Source organism: Crinia signifera, chromosome 1, assembly GCF_055691185.1.
Source record: "Crinia signifera chromosome 1, ASM5569118v1, whole genome shotgun sequence".
In the NCBI taxonomy this organism is placed as follows: Eukaryota; Metazoa; Chordata; class Amphibia; order Anura; family Myobatrachidae; genus Crinia; species Crinia signifera.
Window position 1 is genome coordinate 243,363,937 of NC_139217.1, and position 6,000 is coordinate 243,369,936.

Here is a 6,000-nt window from a genome sequence, read left to right on the forward strand (position 1 = left end):
GCCGGAGGACGGCGGCAGGCAGGGAGTTGGAAGCCTCCGTGCCTGCACTGGAATGTGTGTGGGGGGGAAGGAGTGCTCCCAGGGACACAGGCAGCAGAAGCTGCCACCCCGGGAGAGCTGGCAGGGGACGTGGGTAGGAAACACTTCATTGGTCCCGCTTGTGCATATGTAATGAGCGGGACCAGTGTGAAGTTAATATGTGAATATTTCATGAGCGTCTCCCGGCCCCTGCTGGCGAATGTGTAAAAAAAAATGTAAAAACTTTTTTTCAAATTAAATATATACTCATGTGCTGCATATTCATGCATAAAAATAGCATGCCCCTTCACAGAAAAAAAATCTAATTTTTTTTACACCAAAAAAAAAAAAGAAAAGCCTTTATTTTAAAAGATCACTTTCCAGTTCACCTTAAATAGATTTTGGCCAGTATTCAATGCCTCAGATTCGCCGTTTTTTTTCAGTGAATCTGGCAATTCGCTGGGTTAACGGCGAATTTTCTGTCACAAAAAACAATTCGCCATATTCAATGGAGGCAATTCGCCACAAATGAACAGCGAACGTCTGCCGATTCGCCGTAAATGATTCTCCACAATTCGCCTGTGATTTTCAATGGGGTTTTTAGTGGAATTCGCCGACAGTGTATTCAATGCTCAAATGGAGAACTGCTTTCTCCATTGATTTTCGCCATGATTCTCCGTTTAGCATTCGGCAGCTTTTTTAGGTGAACTGTAATGTGATCTTTTAAATTAAAGCGTTTTAAATTTTTTTTTTTGTGTTCAAAAATCAGAATATTTTTCCTATGAAAGGGCATGCTATTTTTATTCATATACGTGCAGCACATGAATATATTTTTAATATATATTTATTTTTTTTAAACAATATTTTTTTTTTTTTTTACACATTCGCCAGCAGGGGGCCGGGAGCCGGAGCCGCTCATTAATATTCATATATTCACTGCACTGATCGGGACCAGTGAGTGCAGCGGCTCCGATCCCAGCACCCTGCCAGCACCCTGCGAGCCCTTCTTCACCCCCACAAAGTGACTGGACACCCCCACAGGTGGGACGACACATGTGTGTTGCTGCGCTGATTGTGGTGGTGAGGGGATGCGGGGGACATGAGCTGACAGGCAAGAGGAGGGGACATGAGCTGACAGGCAGCGGAGGGGAAAGAGGTGAAGATACTGCTCATCAGTACACCCCGCCCGCTCTGTTCCCCGACCCCACAGACCTGCCTCAGCTGACGTAGAGACAGATCCAGCAGCAGTAGCAGACCTCCGTCTCAGGCAGCCCCAGCGCGGTGATAGCAGATGTCAGCGCTGGGACTGCTGGAGCCGGAGGTCTGCCACTGCTGCTTGAGCCGTCCCCATCCTCATGCTGTGCGGGGACTCCTGGCAGTATCAGCGCGCTCCCCCGCCGGGACTCTGCTCAATCCCCTGCAGTGGCAGTGTAGCCGCAGCAGCAGGGGAGAGAGTCCTGCACTATTCGCCCCAGAGAGTGATTATCGCCGTCAGGGGCAGAGAGCCCCTGACGCGTTGAATAGGGAGGACGGGAGGCTGCTGGGCGAATCTCTCTGAAGGGAGAATTGTGGCGAAAGTGCAGCGAATCCTACACAGGATTCGCTGCCAGCCGCCAGCCCGGCCATTGAATACTGGCCTTTGAATGCAAAACGGTGAATCATGGCAAAAATCATGCTGAAAGCAGTTCACCATCCTAGCATTGAATACACTTTCGGCGAATCCCAGTGAGAACCCCATTGAAATACACCAGCGAATTGCAGCGAGCATGAAACAATGAACTGGTCGGCATTCACTGTTCACTTTCGGCGAACAGAGAACATTGAATAGGGTGAATCACATTTTCAGTGAAAAAGATTCACCGCAAGGAGTGAAAACAGCCCGATTCACCGGAAAAAAACGGTGAATCGGGAGCAATGAATTCTGCCCTAAGTCAGCCCAGACTGATCCATTCGCAAAGCGGCGGGGATGTGCTGACTGTGGCAGGGGCAGGCATTCACATGTCTGGCGTGCGGTGTTAGAAGTCTCGCTAAGCAGTGAATTTTTGTGAGACAACCAGAATCACCCCCATAATCAATGCAAGGGTTTAAATGGTGGAGCAAGGGGAGTTGAGCATTTGGACCAATTCACAAATTGTAATCTTTGTTTGTGATTGCGATTCGTTCTCTTGCTCATCTCCCCAGTGAGAGCTATGAAAAAATCAGAGAAGTACTGGGCCAAAGGGCCTCAGTTTCTGGTGCTCTGTATAGGAGGAAAGGGCAACATATATATATATTTTTTGTTGTCAGTGTAGATTAAACATACATTTTGTTTCTGCATACAGGGGAGAAGATACCGTTTTTGTCACCTGGGGCAGTGATAATTACAGTACCAATACTGTCTGAGTGGAAAGTACAGTAGTCACCCTCTATATATGACCCCTATGTACAGTACTACAAAGAATTAAGGAAGGACAACCACAATATACAGATGTGTCCATTTATTGTTTTGCTATGTTTGTTGTGGCATTGTGTACACACAACAGTAACAGGGAGGCAGTGCTCCTGCTATCTGTAGACTGTACCGCAGGTGGCAAAGTCCCACGGGTGGGGGTGGGGGGAGTAGTTGCTAGGGGAGCAGTTGCTAGTGGAGCACTGGGTGTGGCATCTGTCCAGTTCAGGGAGAGAGGGCAGTCGCTAGGGGAGCACTGGGCATGCCTCACAAAATGCTTTAAATGGGGGTTTATGGTGCTAGGCCCTTAGCCCCACCCCCTTTTCAGACCAATGGCGCCTTTAGTGCGGCAGGTCCTGCTTTGAGAATTAGAAATGTGGGGAGGTATGCACATATGTATCACAGCAACACTCTAAATGGGCACATTTCTACTACTCTACTCTGATAGCATTAATGACAAATATATAGTACAGACAGCATTAATGACCTCTCTATATAATAGACATCATTAGTGACTACCATATAATACAAAGAGCATTCAACACTTAATTAAACCTCAGTCTTATAAAAAGAAAACAAAATTAACCCCATTAACCCCTTCAGTGGCAATCCTGAGAATTTTCTGGGCTGTGCCTCAGTGCCCAGTCTAGCAAGCCCGGAAAATTCTCGGGATTGCCACTGTTTAGAGCTGGGCAGCGCTGCTGAGTTCAATCGCTGAATTCAGGCAGCTTGAGCCCATGCCCAGCTCCCTCCCCTCTGCTGCGCCTCCTCCTCCCCCCTCCCGCGCCTCCTCCTCCCCCCTCCCCTCCGGCTTTTCTATAGAAGACTCCGGAGCCGGCTTATGACAAGCTGGCTGCCGGGAGCAGGGATGGGGCACTGGGTCGCAGGGACTGGCAGCGGCTTATTGACAGTTCAGCGGCACTGCCCGGACCCGGGGAGGCAGTGGTGTATTTTTTTAGGGAGCGCTCCCCATAAAAAATGTGCCCCGTGGGGAGCACTCCCTAAAGAAAACTCCACCACTGAAGGGGTTAAATCATTAACCCTGACTCTTTCCCAGGTAAAATGAAGCACATCCAGTGGAGGCTGTCAGTGAGGAGAGCCATGCAGAGAATGACAGGAGATACAGGGTCCATTCAGCCCAGGGGCCGATTATGCCTTCGGGGGCCCGGGTCATTTTAGACAGGGGGCCCCTTCCCACTTGTCATTCCTGGCTGCAAACTGCATGGGAGAATATTACACTGTAACAAAACAGAGTAAAGGCAGTATAAACTTGGTTAATGGGTAACGGCAGGGTGGGGGATTAATATATACCACATGAAAAGCCTGTAGGCATTACTTTGTAGGAGACCTCATAGGCTCAGTGCTGCCTCTGATTAAAAACCCTCCCATGATGAAGCCACTGCTGCTGTCTTCCATGGGCCTGAGAAGCATGTGATGAGCTCCATCAACCAGACCCCAGCACAAGCTTCTTAGCCTCTGACCTCTTTTGCAAAGTCTCATGGGTCAACTCCCAGTAATGCACTGCACTTGTGCAGTTAGTGTGCCTTGACTCCCGATACTCAGCACCATTAATTATTGTCACACTTGCAGATAGGTGAAGCTGCAGCACTACCCCACTTCCATGCACAAAACCTTTAGCTAATATAATTTTTTTTTTTTATACATGCTGACCACAGAGGACCAGTCCGGGTTACTGCCCCCCCCCCCCCCCCCCCCTTAATCCTGCCCCAATTCAGCCTATTGCTGCAGAGCACGGCCCCTGGTAGGGATAACGGTAACCAAAGGTTGACCACACACCCTCCCTCTTCTCCCTGCTTTCTGGCAGATCCCATGCTGACGTCCCTTAATTTACCTGTATCTTAATATACTGTATCATATATGTTGTATACTTATTTTGGATACATTTTGGATACATTTGCTAAATTATACTGTTTGCACTATAACAATTTGGCCCATGCAGTGATGTTTGTTTCTCTTTGTTTTTTTTCCCCAGGGTTAATTCCTACTGGCCTATTTCAGTCTTATTTCAACCATCAATGTATGAAATTCCAATTTATAAAGAGGCATTTATTGAAACAACAAGATTTATTGGAAGAGAATCAAGATAGGATTCATCACATAGATGTGGTTACAGATTGCTTTAGGATTTAATGTTGACTTCAAGAACTTTCATTGTCTATACAGTATATGTCAGTATTACTGAGATCAGTATCTATCAAAGGGAAAATGGTTTAAAGCACCACAAATATGTTGGTGTGAGCCTTTTATAGTATTAGACTCAAAACTCAAAATTGCACTTGCAATAACTTATGAAAATCCGACTTTGGGATTGTTTTTTTTGTGAAATCAGCTTTATTTATTATTTGTTTCATTGCAAGAATATTATTGTTTTATTTTCAGTGTTTTTACAATTAAATGTATATTTTGAATAATGTTTTCTTGTGTGTCATTATTGTCATATTTATTACGCACCTACATTGTTTATACTTTGGAAGTAATATAAAAATGTTTCCATCTTTTTGATATTTACTCTTAGGCCCCAGGAATTATGATACAAGTCTAAATTATTAAGATTTAGAAAAAAAATAGCAGAATGTATTTAAGTGATATCAGAATCAGCTTTATTTGGCCAGGTATACGTGCGTATACTAGAACAAGTAAACCAGTGACAGTACAGATATATGATGGGGGAAATTTACTAAAGGAAATTTGTAAAAAATAGGTGTATTTGTATCCAGAAATACACTTATTTTTGACATTTACTATCCCAAAAATACGGCCATTCCTATTCGTATTGATAGCACATCAGTACGATTACGAATTGCCGTATTTTCGGGATAGTAAATGTCAAAAATAAGTGTATTTCTGGATACAAATACACCTATTTTTTTACAAATTTCCTTTAGTAAATTTCCCCCATAATCACACGTACAGATATACGTATCCTGATGAGGGACACTGAAATGGGAAACACATCTTTGCTGAGCTGCACAGCACCCAGGAAGCCATTTAGTGGTGCCACTAAGTTGTTGCAACAGCCAGATAGGTTTACAGTACAGATATGGAACACTACAAGGGAGACACAGGGTACATATTTTGTAACCTGTGTAACCATATGTCCACACCAGTTGCCGACATTAGTAGCACTGTAAGTAAGTAAGTAGAATTTATATAGCACACTTTCTCCAACAGGACTCAAGGCGCTACTGTGTAACCATATGCCCACACCAGTTGCCGACATTAGTACCGTTGACTATACACATGCCTACATCAGTTGCCAACATTAGTAGCGATGTCTACACACATGCTCACACCAGTTGCTGACATTAGTAGCGATGTCTACACACATGCTCACACCAGTTGCTGACATTAGTAGCGCTGACTATACACGTGCCCACACCAGTTGCTGACATTAGTAGCGCTGACTATACACGTGCCCACACCAGTTGCTGACATTAGTAGCGCTGACTATACACATGCTCACACCAGTTGCCGACATTAGTAGCAATACCTATACACATGCCCACATCAGTTGCTGACATTAGTAGCGCTGA

General features: G+C 45.2%; 1 protein-coding gene across 3 annotated transcripts in view; it reads left to right on the forward strand.

Annotated features, from left to right (window-relative positions):
• SUSD1 (sushi domain containing 1) overlaps window positions 1-4,882 on the forward strand; it is a 200,582-nt gene extending 195,700 nt beyond the window's left edge. For all 3 annotated transcript variants that reach the window (XM_083179480.1, XM_083179479.1, XM_083179483.1), the window contains one exon: window positions 4,440-4,882. The gene's annotated coding sequence lies outside the window, so the exon portion shown is untranslated. The remainder of the gene's footprint in view (window positions 1-4,439) is intronic.
• Window positions 4,883-6,000: the final 1,118 nt, after the last annotated feature.